Source organism: Babylonia areolata, chromosome 4, assembly GCF_041734735.1.
Source record: "Babylonia areolata isolate BAREFJ2019XMU chromosome 4, ASM4173473v1, whole genome shotgun sequence".
Classification (NCBI taxonomy): domain Eukaryota; kingdom Metazoa; phylum Mollusca; class Gastropoda; order Neogastropoda; family Buccinidae; genus Babylonia; species Babylonia areolata.
The window spans coordinates 15,286,778-15,304,277 of record NC_134879.1 but is presented as its reverse complement, the minus strand read 5'-3'; the positions used below and the strand labels follow the sequence as shown (position 1 = coordinate 15,304,277).

The window sequence follows — 17,500 nt, the reverse complement described above, 5'->3', positions numbered from 1 at the left end:
AATTTTGCGCGCGCGCTAATTATCATTATGCTCACGTAGGTTATGCTTTAAAAGCGGGTGTACACGCTGACATACTTAGACATGCACACAAATGCGCACGCTTGCACGCGCGCAAGCACACACACACACACACACACACACACACACACACACACACACACACACACACACACACACACACACACACACACACTCATACATGCATACGCAAACCAACATTCTCTTTCTAACACATGCTCGTAAACGCAGACAGAGGGACAAAGAGGGAAAGAGACAGTGTGTGTGTGTGTGTGTGTGTGTGTGTGTGTGTGTGTGTGTGTGTGTGTGTGTGTGTGTGTGTGTGTGTGTGTGTGTGTGTGTGTGTGAAAAAGAAAGAAAGAGAGAGTAAAAAGGAAAACAAGCACCTGTCATGTTCATACTTGTTTTCAAAGAAAGGTATCATGACTGTCTGATGGAAAGCTTTGCTAATTCTAAATAGAAATTAAGTATCTGATAGAACAGTTTGTTATTTCTGTCTATGAATTAAGAAATCCATATGATGGTACTGTTCTTAAAGACGTCTTCCTCCCTCCCTCCCTCCCTCCCTCTGTTTGTCTGTCTGTCTGTCTGTCTGTCTGTCTGTCTCTATTTTCTCTATACTTCTTCGCACATATACGTTATTCGTGTTTGCGTTTATGTGTACAATTTCCATGTAGTCCTTTCCATGATTTGTAAAGAATGTGATGCTTTGATTTTTTTTTTTTTTGTTCCTTTCTCGTTTGATGTAATATGATGCTATTTGCAATTCATTTGTTTATATTTTTCCCCCAATTTTCTCCTGTTAGGGACTGGATGAAAAAAAAAAAACAATAATTGTTGTTTATTCTGTTACCCTCAGAAATAAAACTCATTCATCCATAAAATTCATAATTGATCACTCTCGCTAGAAACAATCTCACACCAGCTTCAATTTCACGGAGGTGTCAAGACGTGCGGACAGATCCATAAATGCTAACTCACTTCTGCTTTTTTTTTTCTTTTTTTTTAAAGAAAATGTCGCATCACAAACTCATATCATTCTAACCCGAACTACACAACAACAACAACAACAAAAACTGATGCTTTAAAATCAGAATATGGATTAGGCTGTCAGTTTTGTTGTAGTTGTTGTTGTTGTTGTCATTTTTGTGAGAGATTTGAGGGGGTTTTTTCCCGGGAATATGATCTATATCTCTTACGATTTTTGTGCGATGACCGGTTTTTGCGTTTCATTTAATCATGCATATGACACGTTTTTTCGTGGATGCTTGCTACAATTGTCAGCAAGTAATAACTCATATAGCTCCGGGATTAGGTAAGAGAGACAGGCAGACAGATAGAGAGAGAGAGACAGACAGACAGACAGACACAGACACAGAAGAGACAGACAGAGAGATCAAAACAGCAGTAGGTGGGAGGGAAGGGAGGGGGGTAGGGGGGGGGGGGAGAAAGAAGAAAAAAATCAACAGTTTCAGTTTCTCAAGGAGGCGTCACAGCATTCGGACAAATCCATATCCGCTGCATCACATTTGTTGGGCAGATAACTGACAGCAGCTTAGTCAGGATTTGAGTACGTGCATATATATGTGTGTGTGTGTGTGTGTGTGTGTGTGTGTGTGTGTGTGTGTGTGTGTGTGTGTGTGTGTGTATGTGTGTGTGTGTGTGTGTGTGTGTGTGTGTGTGTGTGTGTGTGTGTGTGTGTGTGTGTGTGTGTGTGTGTGTGTGTGTGTGTGTGTGTGTGTGTATGTGTGTGTGTGTGTGTGTGTGTGTGTGTGTGTGTGTGTGTGTGTGTGTGTGTGCATATCAGATCAGATTTCTTCTAAAGAATTTTGCCCAGATGACATCCCAATACGCCAAGTGGATGCTGCACACGGGGACCTCGGTTTATCGTCTTATCCAGATGACTAGATGCTCAGTTTTAGTTCCCAATCAAATTTGGAAAAAAAAAAAAAAAAAAAAAAAAAAAAAGAGCGAGAGCTGGAATTCGAACCCCGACCCCTGCGGACACTGTATCGGCAGATGAGCGTCTTAACCATTTCGCCACCTTCCCTCCTTGGTAACGAATTACGAGAAAAAGAAAAGTTCGTTCTTTTTGTGTCTTTTTGTCAAATTCCTCTTTGTTTCAATTTCTTCGCCGTGCTCATGTACGTTTATATGTATTTGACTGTGCTTTCATATCTGTGAAACTGCATGTTCGGTGCATATCTGTTATGCATGTGTGGGTGTATATGTGAATGTGTGTCTTCATGTTTTACATCTATTTGCTTGTTTTTTTTTTTTTTTTTTTTTTTTTTTACATTATAGTTATTATTTATTATTTATTTATTTATTTGTGTAAGCTTATCTATCATTTATTCACCTTTTTTTTCTTTCTTTTTTTTCCTCAAGGCCTGACTAAGCGCGTTGGGTTACGCTGCTGGTCAGGCATCTGCTTGGCAGATGTGGTGTAACGTATATGGATTTGTCCGAATGCAGTGACGCCTCCTTGAGCTACTGAAACTGAAACTGAAACTCGCCGTGCACTTTTTGTTGAAACATGGAAGTCGGCTGAAGCCTAAAGTTTCGGTTCAGGACCTTACAGAAGCCACACACAAAAAATATCAAGAAAGTTGACACTGTACTCTTATGTTTGAGGAGCTTCATTTTATGCTACGATTGTGTTGAGATTCTTGGACTTTTTTGTCGTGTGAATGTTATGAGCATGCCCTTGTTTACCATGTGCACATGCTTGCTTGTTCGTGAAGATCATATGATATATACGTTGATTCATTGATAGATTGTTTGCTTGGCTGTTTGACTGTTTGCTCTCTCTCTCTCTCTCTCTCTCTCTCTCTCTCTCTCTCTCGCTCTCTCTCTCACGCACACACACACACACTCACACACACACACACACACACACACACACACACACACACACACACGCACACACGCAGGCACACACGCACACACACACACACACACACGCACACACACACACACACACACACACACACACACACACACACACACACACACACACACACACACACACACACACACACACACACACACACACACACACGTGTCTTAATGAAAAGACACCAGTCAAAAGAAATAGTGCAGAGAAAAAGGAGACATGAAAATAATACCAAACACACGTCAGAACAACAGAGAACTTTTAGCTTCAGCATCCCCATTAACTCTCTCCATACGAAGGGCGAAAGAGACGACGTTAACAGCGTTTCACCCCAATTATAACCATCAAAATATTACCAGCGGAAGGCTCTTACACTGAAGAGGTGAATGTTGACAAAGAATACGACAATTCTGACGACGGAAGCTAAAGGTTGGGTCATTGAGACACCCACTGGACATCCGAGGTGTCTGTGTAGAGGAGAAGAGAGGACTGGCCGTACTGAGTGAGTTAATTTGAACATGCCTAGTGTCTGTTTTCAGGGCACGTTTGTTTGGGGAGGGGACGGGAGGGTGTGGGGGGAGAAAATGTGACCAACGACATTTCAAAACAACACACACTCAAAAAAACAACAACAAAAGATAAGAACTACAAAGCTATAGTAATGAAACAGATACTAGCGAGCTAGAATCATTTGCAGAACGCGATTTCTGCACAAGAGCAAGCAGCGAAGTTTGTTTATATCTATCAAGAATCTTGTGTCACAAAAGACATACTTTAATGGTTTTGGTCAAAGATGATGCTGTGATTCGAGAGGAGGAGGGTTTGGCTGTGGCAAGGAACCGGACCGAACTCCAGCAAGGTACGTGAGACTTCTTCTGCGTTCACTCGTATGCACACGAGTGGGCTTTTACGTGTATGACCGTTTTTACCCCGCCATGTAGGCACCCCCGTTTTCGGGGGTGTGCATGCTGGGTATGTTCTTGTTTCCATAACCCACCGAACACTGACATGGATTACAGGATCTTTAACGTGCGTATTTGATCTTCTGCTTGCATATACACACGAAGGGGGTTCAGGCACTAGCACGTCTGCACATATGTTGACCTGGGAGATCGAAAAAATCTCCACCCTTTACCCACTAGGCGCCGTCACCGTGATTCGAACCCGGGACCGTCAGATCGACAGTCCAACGCTTTAACCATTCGGCTATTGCGCCCGTCGGTACGTGAGACAGACCTTCAGAAGACGATGCCAACAGGACCCATTTTGGAAATGCGTGTCTGGGTGGCTCTAAAATTCCATCCGTTTCCATGCAGCTCGGTTCGGTGTTTACAGCCCAGCACAGTGCGTTTATCATGATCAGAAAACAGATCAGTGAACTGACTGTGGAAAGAAGAAAAAAAAATACCACACCAACATTCAAAGAACAAAACAACCTTTCTCACGGTCTTTCTCCCTCTCTTCCTCTATGTGTGTGTGTGTGTGTGTGTGTGTGTGTGTGTGTGTGTGTGTGTGAGTGAGTGTGTGTGCGAGAGAGAGTGTGAGTGTGTCTGTATGTGTGTGTGTGTGTGTGTGTGTGTGTGTGTGTGTGTGTGTGTGTGTCTGTGTGTGTGCGCGCGCCTCTCTGTGTTTCTCTTTATAGCTGTCTGTCTGTCTGTCTGTCTGTCTGTCTGTCTCTCTCTCTCTCTCTCTCTCTCTCTCTCTCTCTCTCTCTCTCTCTCTCTCTCTCCCACCTCTCTCCCAGTCAGTTTCTCTTTCTCTGTCTGTCTGTCTGTCTGTCTGTCTGTCTGTCTGTCTGTGAATGATTTCCATCATTCTGACCCAGGGATTCACAGAAGCAAGTTAAGGAGAGCAGTATGTACGAGAGCGTAATGTGGTGACTTCATTAGTCCTCATTTCAATTTTAAGTGAACTACCAGAACGATTTTGTTAGACAGGGTCCACATTTGTCTCACAAACAACTGTAGGGGTTTTGTAAGGCCGGTGGTGGGGAAGGGGGGGGGGGGCTGAGAAAACTAAATTGTCTCCTATCGAGCCGTCCGTGTGTGTGTGTATGTGTGTGTGTGTGAGTTGAGTGTGTGTGTGTGTGTGTGTGTGTGTGTGTGTGTGTGTGTGTGTGTGTGTGTGTGTGTGTGTGTGAGTTGAGTGAGTATATGTGTCTGTGTGTGTGTGTGTGTGTGTGTGTGTGTGTGTGAGTTGAGTGCGTGCGTGTGTGTGTGTGTGTGTGTGTGTGTGTCTCGACTGCTGACTTTGAGGACTCTTTAGTTTTAAAGTTCTCTGTGCTCACACATACAGGCAAATTCAAAGCGAAAGAAAGAGACAGAAATAGAAGAGGTAGATGACAAAGACAAAGAAGATATTAGTCTTCCCAAACCTAACTTTATATGTGAAATATTTTTAGAAGGACAAGGAAAATGGAAATAAACAACGAAAACCTTCTAGTTAAGGGGGGAAAAAAAACACCTTTGGATCCACGAAAAACAAACCCAATCCAGTCGCGTCATGTGTGGACATCCGTCACGTTCAGTGAAATGTTACGAATGTCCTGCACGTGCCACTCGACTGTCACTGTGAGCGTCCTTAGAAAGTGGTGCAGTCTAGACAAACAGCGGTGCAGTCTAGACAAAAGTGGTGAAATCTTGAATAAAAAAAAAAGTAGCGCAACCTAGACAAAAGCGGTGCAGACGTGACAAAAGCGGTGCTATCTAGACAAAAGCGGTACAGTCTAGACAAAAGCGTACATTCTTGTCAAAAGCAGTGCAGTCGAGACAAAAGCGGTGTTATCTAGACAAAAGTGGTACAGTCTAGACAAAAATTGGTACAATCTAGACAAAAGCGGTGCAGCCTAGACAAAAGCGGTACAATCTAGACAAAAGCGGTACAATCTAGACAAAAGCGGTGCAGCCAAGACAAAAGCGGTACAATCTAGACAAAAGCGGTGCAGTCTAGACAAAAAGTGGTGCAATCTTGACAAAAGGGGTGCAGTCTAGACGAAACGTGGTAAATCTAGACAAAAGCAGTGCAGTCTAGACAAAAAGCGGTATAACCTTGACAAAAGCAGTGCAGTCTAGACAAAAGCGGTACAATCTAGACAAAAGCAGTGCAGTCTAGACAAAAAGCGGTACAATCTAGACTAAAGCGGTACAATCTAGACAAAAGCGATACATCGACGAAAAACAAACCCAATCCAGTCGCGTCATGTGTAGACATCGGTCACGTTCAGTGAAATGTTACGAATGTCCTGCACGTGCCACTCGACTGTCACTGTGAGCGTCCTTAGAAAGTGGTGCAGTCTAGACAAACAGCGGTGCAGTCTAGACAAAAGCGGTGAAATCTTGAATAAAAAAAGTAGCGCAACCTAGACAAAAGCGGTGCAGACGTGACAAAAGCAGTGCTATCTAGACAAAAGCGGCACAGTCTAGACAAATGCGTACATCCTTGTCAAAAGCGGTGCAGTCGAGACAAAAGCTGTGTGATCTAGTCAAAAAGCGGTGCAATCTTGACAAAAGCAGTGCAGTCTAGACAAAAAGTCTTGGACAATATCAAAGGTGTGATGGTGCAGACAGCTGTGGTGCGAAATAGAAATATCTGTATCTGAATGTCTTGAAAACATTTCAACACCGACATCATAACAGGAGACGGTCACACCTGTCCCAAAAGGCGCTATGAGTCGTGACATGGAACGCATTAGGACAATACACGGGCGAGTAGGAAAATGGTGAAGATTCTGTTGAGGAACAGGGCTGATGAGTCAAGAAGACAGTTGTGAAAACAGAGGTGGCGGGAGTTGTCTGTTAACAAATGCATATGTTATTGCAATTTATTGAATACATTATGGCCCTTTCACTTTCCCCATTCGTTTTTTTTTTTCCCCTGAATGTTATTTTCTTGGAAATTGTGGTGGTTGTGCTGACTGACAGCTGTGTGAATTTGAAAATTTTATCCTTTTTTTTTTTTTTTTTTTTTTTTTTTTGTCTTTACTAAAACTTCTTTAGAAATAAGTTCAAAGTTTCTTTGAAACAAGTATAGATCATGTACAGCGAGGTGGGTTGTCTCTTTGTTAGTTAAAAGCTTCTATAAGAATATTACATTATCAAAGTTCAAAGCTCTTTTTGAACATTGTATCACCTGACCCTGATCGCGAGCAGCAAAGGCGGCAGACAATAACTCCTGTACAAAGTTATAACGCATCCTCGTTCAATGGATAAATTGAGGAACAATCAATTATGTAGGCGTCAGCACTTTTTTGGGGGTGGGGAGGTGGGGAGGTGGAGAGGGGGAGGGGCGGGGGGCATTTCGGCCAGACGTTATTTGAGTCCTGCTTTTGCTCTAGAATAACCCCACCCCCACCCCCGCCGCCCCCCGCGCCCCCACCGACCCCCCAAAAATAGTGTTTCCTGCATGATGGGAGAAAGTCACAGAAAACTCTTTCATTAAAGCCACGACCAAACAGTTCTAAGACACAACGTCCGTTGTGAGATCTTACGAAAAGAGGCAAAGCAGCCTTGTATGTGTGTGTGTGTGTGTGTGTGTGTGTGTGTGTGTAGGTGGGTGTGGGTGTGGGTGCGTATGTGTGTGTGTGTGTGCGCGTGTGCGTATGTGTGTGTGTGTGTGCGTGCGTGCGTATGTGTGTGTGTATGTGTGTGTGCGTGCGTGCGTATGCGTGTGTGTATATGTGTGAATGAGTGTGTGTGTGTGATATTTCTAGAAGGTCGATAGAGAGAACAGTACACGGAAGCAACATGACATGAAAAAAATAAGTGATTGACGACGCGCACCCGAACATGAAACAGAGAGGGAGAGAGAGGGGGGGGAGACAGAGAAAGAGAGAGAGACAGAGACAGAGAGAGAGAGAGAGAGGGGAGAGAGAGGGGGGAGGCAGAGAGAGAAAGAGAGAGACAGGGAGAGAGGGAGAGAGAGAAAAGGAAAGGAGAGAGAGAGAGAGAGAGAGAGAGAAAGAGAGAGACAGAGAGAGAGAGAAGGAGAGAGAGAGAGAGAGAGAGAGAGAGAGAGAGAGAGAAGGAGAGAGAGAGAGAGAGAGAGTAGAATATCTCGAAAAACTTTTCCCTCACTTCGTTGACAACTTCGACGAGCCAGTCACTGCTTTTTTTTTGCTTTTTTTTTTAATTAAAAGAAGTTTTCTTCAACCAGCCTACGAGACAAACGTCTCTGATACCCAAAGGAACATCAAGAGTCTGTCCCTTCACTGGGTCACCAAGCAATCAGGAACATAACAGGGCTAGAGAAACTTACTCCCCCCCCCCCCACCTCCCACCCCCACCCCACCCCCCTCTTCTCTCTTTTTTCCGAACTTAGTCTTTGCGTTACGCTCTTTTCTAGCCCCCCCCCCTCCCCCTTTCCCTCTCCACGCACCAAGGTGTGCAAAGTGGAGTGATGGCCTAGAGGTAACGCGTCCGCCTAGGAAGCGAGAGAGAATCTGAGCGCGCTGGTTCCAATCACGGCTCAGCCGCCGATATTTTCTCCCCCTCCCTCCTCCACTAGCTAGACCTTGAGTGGTGGTCTGGACGCTAGTCATTCGGATGAGACGATAAACCGAGGTCCCGTGTGCAGCATGCACTTAGCGCACGTAAAAGAACCCACGACGACAAAAGGGTTGTTCCTGGCAAAATTCTGTAGAAAAATCCGCTTCGATAGGAAAAAAACAAATAAAACTGCACGCAGGGGGGCAAAAAAATGGGTGGCGCTGTAGTGTGGCGACGCTGGGGAGAACAGCCCGAATTTCACATAGAGAAATCTGTTGTGATAAAAAGAAATACAAATTTTAAAAAAATGCATAAACAAAAGAAAATAGTTAAACCATAATAGCTACAAAGAAAAGAACGACAATAGCTAATCAATGACCATATTGGTCGTTGCGTTCAGACGGCGCTATAAGCAAAAACAATAAACCAAAACTAAAAAAAAAAAATTTTTTTTAAACATCGACAGAGACAGAGAGAGTTGGGGTGGGGAGGGAGGGGGAGGAGAGGGACATTGAGCGAAAAGAAGAGAGATGAATGCGAAAGTGTTGTAAAGTAGCTTCTTTTTTTTTCTTTTTTTGTTGATTGATTGATTGATATGGATACTTATATAGCGCCAATCCTCGGCCGAAGACCAAGCTCTGAGCGTTTTACAAACACGTGGTCATTTACACAACAGGCTGCCTACCTGGGTAGAGCCGACTACCGGCTGCCACTGGGCGCTCGTCATTCGTTTCCTGTGTCATTCAGTCAGATTTCGAGCACGCACACATACACACTTAGACAGACATGTACCTTTTTTTTTACGTGTATGACCGTTTTGTTTATATACCCCTCCATGTAGGCAGCCATACTCCGTTTTCGGGGTGTGCATGCTGGGTATGTTCTTGTTTCCATAACCCACCGAACGCTGACATGGATTTCAGGATCTTTAACGTGCGTATTTTAATCTTCCGCATGTGTGGGGAATGTATGAATATGAGCAAAGCCTGAGAATTCCCCCCAGCAAAGACTTTTATGGATTCATGAAAAGTGAAAAAGCGTCACTGCAAACTTGAATGGAAATTATAACTCTCTTATACGCATGTCTTGTTGTTGCATATCAACCGCAATAAAAAAAAAATAATAAAAATAAAAAATAAATCTTATGCAGCAATAATTCGGAATCTTGTATCTAAATCGAGTTCGCATGCCGTCGAGACGATATCAAAGACTGAAATCTTTTGTGACAGGAATGTTGGAAACTGGAGAGAAATAACCTATTCAGTGAACCAGACAGAGAATTTTAGACAGAAAAAAACAAGAGCAGAAATTTGATCAGTCAGTCTTTGGGAGACTTGACAAAGTTGTTAAGTGTAGTTTTTAAAAGTTTCAAAGAAAGAGAGGGAGGGTTGTGGTGGGGGGTTGGGGGGGGGTGGACGGAAGAGGCGGGATGAGGAGAGGTTGCAGTTACACAAATTCTTACAGAAGAAGAAAAACATTCTCTCTCTCTCTCTCTCTCTCTCTCTCTCTCTCTCTCTCTCTCTCTCTCTCTCTCTCTCTGTGTGTGTGTGTGTGTGTGTGTGTGTGCTCTGCTCTGCCCTGTCTGTCTCTTTCTCTCTCTGTCTCTCTATCTGTCTCTCTCTCTCTCTATCTCTATCTATCTATCTATCTATCTATTTATCTATTTATCTATCTCTCTGTTCTGCTCTTCTCTGTGTGTTTGTCTCTGTGATTATATGTCTCTGTCTCTTTCTCTCTGTCTTTCTCTCTATCTATCTCTCTCTCTCTCTCTCTGTCTATCTCTCTATATATCTATTTATCTATCTCTCTGTTCTGCTCTTCTCTGTGTTTGTCTCTGTGATTATATGTCTCTGTCTGTCTCTGTCTCTCTGTTTCTGTCTCTCTCTGTCTCTCTGTCTGTCTCTCTCTCTCTCTCTCTCTCTCTCTCTCTCTCTCTCTCTCTCTCTCTCTCTCTCTCTCTTCCGTTAGACTGGACGGACACAAGTTTCAGACATCTAGTCCAATCCTCACAACAGGCCTGACGGTCCTGACGGCCACAAGTTGAGGCCCATGAGACCCAGTTGTGTCACAGATATCAGAAGATATAAAACAGTCGCCGATAGTATATGTTGACGTATGTCCTCTTCTTCTTCTGCGTTCACTCGTATGTACACGAGTGGGCTTTTACGTGTATGACCGTTTTTACCCCGCCACGTAGGCAGCCATACTCCGTTTTCGGGGGTGTGCATGCTGGGTATGTTCTTGTTTCCATAACCCACCGAACGCTGACATGGATTACAGGATCTTTAACGTGCGTATTTGATCTTCTGCTTGCATATACACACGAAGGGGGTTCAGGCACTAAGCAGGTCTGCACATATGTTGACCTGGGAGATCGTAAAAATCTCCACCCTTTACCCACCAGGCGCCGTCACCGTGATTCGAACCCGGGACCCTCAGATTGACAGTCCAACGCTTTAACCACTCGGCTATTGCGCCCGTCTTTATTTATTCTTACAAACATGTGATGATGTTCTGTGACAGAAAAGGTCCAGTGGGACCCGGTACAAATAACAGTGTCAGTATCAGTAGCTCAAGGAGGCGTCACTGCGTTCGGTCAAATTCATATATAAATAAATAACACATATCAGAAAAAATGATAAAGACAGTTGTTGTCATTGTTGAATGGTGGTATGTCTGTCCTATTATGTGACGCTTATGTTGTTCTGTAATTGCTATAAAGACTTGTCAGTGAGACCCAATAGTGACTGCCGACACCTAAAATACATTGGCCGTCTATCTTTTTTGCATGTCTCTTTATTCATTTGTTGTTGAGGTGTGTGTGTGTGTGTGTGTGTGTGTGTGTGTGTGTGTGTGTGTGTGTGTGTGTGTGCGCGTGTGTATGTGCATGTGTATGTGCATGTGTATGTGTGTGTGTGTGTGTCTGCGTGTGCGCGTGTGTATGTGCATGCGTGTGTGTGTGTGTGTGTGTGTGTGTGTGTGTGTGTGATCCTTAAACAGACTGAACAGGGAACATTCCGGTCAAACCATGATGCTTACAGCTCGGCAGACACACAAATGGGCCATGTCAGGGCTATTGATTTTATACATATAGACTGAAAACAAATAGAGTGTCATCACTTTTTTTTATTCGTTATAGTTTTATCTTTGCGCCCAAGGAGTACAAATCTTTTTCTTTTTTCTTTTTTTTTCTTTTTTTTTTTTTTTTTTGTATGAAAAATAATCTAAGCAGTAACCATACTCAAACATATTACTGACACTTCAAAAAAAAAAAAAAGCGTGCTGAAATGGAGTGAAATGCGTTTAACAGTTTCATGCTAAACGTGTGTAATTTCATCTCGTGTTGTGAGGATACAGTTCGATTCAATGCTTTAACAAATGACAGTGAATGGTTGCCAACGTTACTTGGTGACACATTTCTTTAGTATTTTGTGACTTATCTCTGTATATCTAACACAGAGAAATCTGTTGTGACAGAAAAGAGTAATCCAATATAACGCCATTACAATGCCATACTATACAATACAATACAATACAATACAATACAATGTGTATTCATATGACGCGTCTCTTTTATCATTTCGTTTCATAGGCAAGGTATTTGACTTATCTCTGTATATTTCACACAGAGAAATCTATTGTGACAGAAAAGACTAATCCAATACAATGACATACAATACCATACAATATGTAATGTTATGACGCATATCTTTTATTAGTCCATTTAACCGGCAGGGTGAATGATTGACAATACAATACAATACAATACAATACAATACAATACAACACATGATGGAGTCTCCCGTCGGTCCGACGGATGAGAAGGCAGGCAGGCTTATCTGTCGGTGTGTGTCTTCATATGGGAGAAGAGGCCGATTCTGGATGCGCAGCACTTCCAACAGGTGTTGGAAGGGAAAACGTCTCCAGAAGTTGAGCCCTGCTTCCTTCGCTCACGCTTCTCCTTAATGATGGCCAGCGTTCTCTTGTTTTCAAACGTCTTTATGCCACTAGAGCACAGCGTCCTCCAGCGAGAGCGGTCAAGGGCATCAGTTTCCCAGGAAGCGATGTGTATGTCACAGGCTTTGAGGTTTGTCTACAAGGTGTCCTTGAAGCGCTTGCAGGGTCTTCCAAGTTCACGGTGATGACAATACAATACAATACAATGCAACACAATACAACACAGTACAATACAATACAACACAATACATTGCCATACATTACAATAAATGCCGCACAATGCCATACAACACAATACTATACCATACAACACAATACAATACAACAAAATACAATGCCATACAATACACTACAATACAATGAAATACAAGACAAGACAAGACAAGACAAAAAGAGTAATGCAATGCAATACAACACAACGCAATACAATATAATACAATATATCTTGTATAACGCATCCTTTCTTCTTCTTTTTTTTCTTTTTCATCATTCCATTTAATCGGCAGGGGTGGATGACAAACGATTCAGTCTTGTCTTGTCTTGTCGTCGCGGTTCGCTGCGGATGATGACGATGGGGACCCATCGCTTTTGACCGCTGTCATGCGGAACGGGGGTAAGAGGGGTGGGGGGGGAGAGACACGTGCTCCCCCCCACCCCCACCCCATCACCCCCCACACACCCCCCAGCCCCCTACCTGCACTGTTGGATGGAACGGACCTCTGGGAAATCACCGTGATCACTGCACTGACCACCCCTCACCCCCCCCCCCCCCACCCCCCGACCCCCCGACCCCCCCCCCCCCCCACACACACACACACACACACACCCTCGTTGGGCACAAACACCGCCTGTCAGTGGGACAAAGTTTTACTGACACACACACAACTGACAGCGACTTGGGAGAACAAATAGCTGACGATGTAGCTCTATCTCTGTGTGTGTGTGTGTGTGTGTGTGTGTGTGTGTAGGGGTTTTGATGGACAAGGCAGCTGGTCCCACGTGTGTGTGTGTATCTGTGTGTGTGTGTGTGTTGTGTGTGTGTGTGTGTGTGTGTGTGTGTGTGTGTGATCGAGATATGATTCGCTGCTCTGACTTCTTGTTCTTTATTATGTGTTGTTGTTTTTTTCCCCCTGGTCTTCAAAAGAGTAAACTTGATTCTGATGTTTTGTGTTTGTTTGTGGGGGGGGGGGGGGGTTGTTTGTTTTGCGCGCGCGTGTGTGTGTGTGTGTTCACGTACAGCGTGCATATATAGCCGTCATGACGACGGGCGCAACAGCCGAGTTGGACTTTAAAACCGAGGGTCACAGGTTCGAATCTCCGTAACGGTGCCTGGTGGGTAAAGGGCGGAGATTTTTTTTTTCAGATCTCCCAGGTCAACATATGTGCAGACCTGCTAGTGCCTGAACCCCCTTCGTGTGTATACGCACGCAGAAGATCAAATACGCACGTTAAAGATCCTGTCATCAACGTCGGCGTTCGGTGGGTTTGGGAAACAAGAAAATACCCAGCACACACCACCCGAAAATGGAGTATGGCTGCCTACATGGTGAGATAACTAAATAGAACGGTCATACACGTAAAATGTTACATTTCTGTATGAATGTGTATGTGTGCGTAACTGAAACCTGATTGAATGACATAGGAAACGAATGATGAGCACCCAATGGCAGCCGTCTGCCGGCTCTACCCAGGTACTAGGTAGGCAGCCTGTTGTGTAAATGACCCCCGTGTTTCTAAAGCGCTTAGAGCTTGGTCTCCGATCGAGGATAGGTGTTATATAAGCATCCATATAATTGATATTAAGTGATGCATTAATCATAATAGCGCGAGGAAGACATTGATATAACGTGATGCTTAACTGAATCGAGATGCGAATAAATGCTTTTCAGTTCATATCGGCCATCTCTCTCTCTCTCTCTCTCTCTATCTATCTATCTATCTCTGTCTCTCTCTACATATATCTATCTGTCTATCTCTCTGTCTCTCTCTGTCTCTATCTCTTTCTCTATCTATCTATCTCTGTCTCTCTATATATATATATCTATCTATCTCTCTCTCTCTCTCTCTCTCTCTCTCTCTCTCTCTCTCTCTCTCTCTCTCTCTCTCTCTCTAAACTGTATTGAATGTGAGAATAACAGAATGATGAAATGGTCTGTTACATGCCAAACGAAATAAGCAGATAAATGAATAGATAAATAAACAAAGGAAGTGTCTGGGTTTGTTCCAATGAACCTTTTATTATTAACTTGTGTGCTTGCTGAATCGGTCGCGTAAGCAGCATTGACTTGAAGTTGTGTACCTTGTAAATGGGGAGAGTTTTACCACACTTTACTATCTGTTAAACAAATAAATGAATAAATAAATAAATGAAAGTACCTGCCTTGAACAGTAGTGTTTCGGCTTATAACTCTCATATTACTATAACTAAACACACCCAGCGTCGGACTTACTAGGAACGTGCTGTCAACATTTGCAGGTTCTTTTCTTTTCTTTTTTTTCTTTTTTTTTTTCAATATTCTTCTTCTTCTTCTTCTTCTTCTGCGTTCGTGGGCTGCAACTCCCACGTTCACTCGTATGTACACGAGTGGGCTTTTACGTGTATGACCGTTTTTACCCCGCCATGTAGGCAGCCATACTCCGCTTTCGGGGATGTGCATGCTGGGTATTTACTTGTTTCCATAACCCACCGAACGCTGACATGGATTACAGGATCTTTAACGTGCGTATTTGATCTTTTGCTTGCGTGTACATACGAAGGGGGGTTCAGGCACTAGCAGGTCTGCACATATGTTGACCTGGGAGATCGGAAAAATCTCCACCCTTTACCCGCCAGGCGCCGTCACCGAGATTCGAACCCGGGACCCTCAGATTGAAAGTCCAACGCTTTAGCCATTCGGCTATTGAGCCCGTCTTTTTCAATATTGATCTGAGAACTATTATCTCGTCAGCATCACGTACTTCATTAACTTCTGGCGTCAGGTATGAAACAAATCAATATTTGTTTAAACAGTGAATGATGGCAGTATCTATAGACAACCAATTTCTGCGCGAGGCACTGTAGCGTTTACATAGACGCGCCATGATGTGTGTGTGTGTGTGTGTGTGTGTGTGTGTGTGTGTGTGTGTGTGTGTGTGTGTGTGTGTGTGTGTGTGTGTGTGTGTGTGTGTGTGTGTGTGTGTGTGTGTGCACAGTTATATGCACATGGTTCTCCGTTTAATTGCCGAGCAACTTCACAGAGCGTTTTTCGCACGTTCAGTTTGTCTAAATGTCAGTCAACGTTTGTATGCAGACCTCAACTTTTTCCCCAAAAGTATTGCTGGATTATGGAAGTTTATTCTCTCTCTCTCTCTCTCTCTCTCTCTCTCTCTCTCTCTCTCTCTCTCTCTCTCTCTCTCTCTCTCTCTCTCTCTCTCTCTCTCTCTCTGTGCCTGTTTCTGTCTATCTGTCTCTTTCTTTCTCTCTCTCACTCTCTCTCTTTCCCTCTCTCTCTGTATCTCTCTCTCTTTCTCTCTCTGTATCTCTCTCTCACCCTCTCTCTCTCACTCTCTCTCACTCTCACTCTCTCTTTCTCTCTCTCTGTATCTCTCTCTCACACTCTCTCTCTCTCATTCTCTGTAAGGCAAAACGTAGTTGATGTGTTAATAGCTGATAATGACGAAGTAATTAGATCCTTGGCAAAATATATTGCTGAAGCAAGTAAAGCAAGAAAACTTTTGATTTCAGTTTGAAAACATTCTGCTTATCGTTCACAGAGATGATCTATTTCTTCTTAATGTGCTTGGTGGTTTACTTACTTACTTATTGAACAGTAATTATTACACTACCTTTGATAAGGTGTCGGCCTATTTTGTATATACATAGATGGAGATTCACATGAACGCTGAGAGACTGTTGTCTGCATGTGTGGAGTAGTCTCTGAGACTTTTGTCTGTTTTTCTTGGACATGAAACTGTGAACCCCATGTTATTATGGCATGTGTGCTAATGACATTAAACAGTTTCAGTTCAGTTCAGTTCTCATTCTCTGTATCTCTTTCTCTCTCTCCCTCTCTCACTCTCTCTCTCTCTTTCTCTCTGTATCTCTCTGTATCTCTCTCTCTCTCTCTCACTTTCTCTCTCTGTCTCTGTCTGTCTGTCTGTCTGTCTGTCTGTCTGTCTGTCTGTCTCTCTCTCTCTCTCTCTCTCTCTCTCTCTCTCTCTCTCTCTCTCTCTCTCGCTGTGCCTGTTTCTGTCTCTCTGTCTATTTCTCTCTCTTGCTCTCTCTCATTCTCACTCTCTGTCATACACTCTCTTTCTCTCTATCTCTATCTATCTCTATCTGTCTGTCTCTCTCTGTCTATATATATATATCTCTCTCTTCTTTTTCTTACGCACAAACACACACACACACACACACACACACACACACACACACACACACACACACACACACCAGGCGAGAGATGAGTTGTTGTTGTTTTTCCAGAAAGTAGCTCTGAACAATTTGGAAGGGGTCGGTGATAAAAAAAAAAAAAGGAGAAAAAAAAGGGGGGTGGGGGGGGCGCTGTTCATGAACAATGTTCTGTTTCCATTCCAAAAAAACATTCGAGTCGATGATGGAGAACAGACCCAATACCCCCCCCACTCCCCCCTCCGCCCGCCTCCGCCCCCCCTCCCCCCCTCCCCTTCCACACACACACACACACACACACACACACACACACACACACACACACACACACACACACACACATTCGGGTCGATGATGGAGAACAGACTCAATACCCCATACACACACACACACACACACACACACACACACACACACACACACACACACAGCGCTCCTCCCCCTCAGCCACCCCCCCCCCCCCCCCCCCCCGCCCCCCCCCCCCCCCCACCCAGCAAAAAAAAAGAAGAAAAAAAGAAAAGAAAAGAAAGAACGACCTTGCTATAGCCACGATCAGCGAAACGTCACGGTTTCTTGAAGATCCTGCACGTGCTAGACGACTGTTGTCACTCTGCCTGAAGTACTGTGTGCGTCGCGTCGTTGAAAGCGGCACAATCTTGCTGGACAAAAAGCGGTGCAGCCTGGATAAAAAAAAACCGGTGCGGCCTAGACAAAAAGCGGTGCCGCTGGACAAAAAGTGGTGCAGCCTTGACAAAA

General features: G+C 43.9%; 1 protein-coding gene across 1 annotated transcript in view; it reads right to left on the bottom strand.

Moving 5' to 3' along the window:
* The window catches only part of LOC143281576 (uncharacterized), a 473,846-nt gene that overhangs the window by 376,904 nt on the left and 79,442 nt on the right, over window positions 1–17,500 (bottom strand). The gene's annotated exons all lie outside the window — the stretch shown is intronic.